The sequence below is a fragment of the Equus caballus genome, chromosome 3, assembly GCF_041296265.1.
Source record: "Equus caballus isolate H_3958 breed thoroughbred chromosome 3, TB-T2T, whole genome shotgun sequence".
In the NCBI taxonomy this organism is placed as follows: domain Eukaryota; kingdom Metazoa; phylum Chordata; class Mammalia; order Perissodactyla; family Equidae; genus Equus; species Equus caballus.
The window spans coordinates 72449554-72452042 of record NC_091686.1 but is presented as its reverse complement, the minus strand read 5'-3'; the positions used below and the strand labels follow the sequence as shown (position 1 = coordinate 72452042).

Below are 2489 nucleotides of genomic sequence, written 5' to 3'. Positions count from 1 at the left end.
CATACAAGTGTATTACTTATGGCAAAATTTGTTCTTCAAATGATTGACGTGACATTTTTCTAATCTTATCATCAGTGGCAGTAAATCATAAGGTTAAGTGCACAGACCCTGAATCAGAAAAGGCAGCTTCAAACTCTAGTTCTGCAATATACTAGCCATGAGCTTCTATCTAGCAATCTGTAAAATGAGGGTTCAATGAGACTACACATAAGCACTTTTCACAGTGCTTGGAACTTAATAATTACTCAGTAAATATTGAATAACTACCTTAGGAACTTATTGTCCATGTATCTGTTTCCTTCAAATAATTTCCGTAACTCTCCACAAACATATACATCTATAAAACTCTCACCTATGTATTCTTATAGCCTTAATATAGTGGGTCTGCATTCAATTTAGATTTTGAAGTTAGAATCTCAAGTATTTACCAAAAAAATGCATTTTTCATTCAGTTTTCCTGTTGGCATTCAACAAATATTTCTTGAACTGCTATCACCTGTTTAGTACTCAGGGAGAATAAAACAATAGATAGTATAAGGATCATACATTTCTCACTTTTCAAAAGATTTAAATAATTTTTTCTCATAAACACATTATAGGAAATTATATCATTTTGGCTCTCAAATCATATGCATCCCAATTTTGATTCAAAAAATAGGATGGTGGTTTTAAAGGTAAGTTACTGCTTACCAAGAGATGATTGTGAGTTTGGAAAGATAGATATCATTTTGGATAGCTGTGTACATATGCAGCTCTAAGAAGAGCAAGTGTCATGGTACCACAGAGGAGGCAGTGGTCACTTGAGGCAGGCCAGACGATAGCTTAAAAAATACACATGTACAAATGAATACATAGTTTTCCTTTATACAAGATATACATACTTATAAAACATTGATTAAAATTAAAGTCAATTAAAGAAAAGTAGAAAGATAACTTCATAGTTAGGAAGCGTGTTGGACTCCTTGTAGGGAGCAGTGAGGTACCCAATTCACAGCCTTTTAGGCAAGTGCTACAAAAAAATAAAGAACTGGAGGGCCAACATGGCCGCCGCCGCCGCTGGGAGCTGAGGTGCCGCCGCTGCCGGGCAGCCGGGGGGAATCCGCCCGCATCGCCCCCTTCGCCGGCCGGGCGGCCGCGGGGCCCGGAGCGCCGGAGGCCGGGGCTGGGGCGGCACCGCGCCGCGGCCACGGGGTCCCGTTAGAGCATCCCCCGGCGGCCATGCCGAGGGCCCGGAGCGGCCGGCGGAGCAGGGGGGCCGGCGGGAGGGAGGAAGTAGACGTCCCTGCGAGTGCGAGCCAACCGGCAGACCCGACTGAATGCTCGGATTGGGAAAATGAAACGGAGGAAGCAAGATGATGGGCAGAGGGAAGGTTCCTGCATGGCTGAGGATGATGCCATGGACATCGAGCATGAGAACAGCAACCGCTTTGAGGAGTATGAGTGGTGCGGCCAGAAGCGGATACGGGCCACCACTCTCCTGGAAGGTGGCTTCCGAGGCTCTGGCTTCGTCATGTGCAGCGGCAAAGAGAATCCGGACAGTGATGCTGACTTGGATGTGGATGGGGATGACACTCTGGAATATGGGTAACCACAATACACGGAGGCTGACGTCATCCCCTGCACAGGCGAGGAGCCTGGTGAAGCCAAGGAGAGAGAGGCACTCCGGGGCGCAGGTCTAAATGGCGGCCCTCCCAGCACACGCATCACACCTGAGTTCTCTAAATGGGCCAGTGATGAGATGCCATCTACCAGCAACGGTGAAAGCAGCAAGCAGGAGGCCATGCAGAAGACCTGCAAGAATAGCGACATCGAGAAAATCACCCAGGATTCAGCTGTGACCACGTTTGAGGCCCTGAAGGCTCAGGTCAGGGAACTTGAACGGCAGCTATCCCGTGGGGACCGTTACAAATGCCTCATCTGCATGGACTCATACTCGATGCCCCTAACGTCCATCCAGTGTTGGCATGTGCACTGCGAGGAGTGCTGGCTACAGACCCTGGGTGCCAAGAATCTCTGCCCTCGGTGCAACACCATCACAGCGCCCGGAGACCTGCGGAGAATCTACTTGTGAGCTAGCCACCCCAGGCAGGCCTGGCCTCCAGCAGCCTGCCTGCCCCGCCTCTGTGACGTGACCCTCCCCCTTGTACATACTTGCACACAGGTTCCCCGTGTACATACATGCACACACACGCGCACACTGGAGCCAGAGTGGAGGCTGAGGCCCAGGCCCTGCCTGCTGGCTCCCACCAAGACTGGGGACCATACCTGTTCCGGGTTCTGTTCTCATGGTGGGGCAGGGAGGTGGGGGTGGGGGGAGTAGCAGCAAGGCTCCTGAGATCCAGCCCCCAGACTGACAGACGGACAGACAGACATGCAAACACCAGACTGAAGCACATGTAATATAGACCGTGTATGTTTACAATGTTGTGTATAAATGGGACAACTCCTTGCCCTCTACCCCGTACCTTCCCCTTTGGTTGTATGATTTT

At 49.7% G+C, this 2489-nt stretch overlaps 1 pseudogene; it reads left to right on the top strand.

Moving 5' to 3' along the window:
* Positions 1-1036: 1036 nt before the first annotated feature.
* LOC100067503 (E3 ubiquitin-protein ligase RNF220 pseudogene) lies at positions 1037-2234 on the top strand (annotated as a pseudogene).
* The last annotated feature ends 255 nt before the right edge of the window (positions 2235-2489 follow it).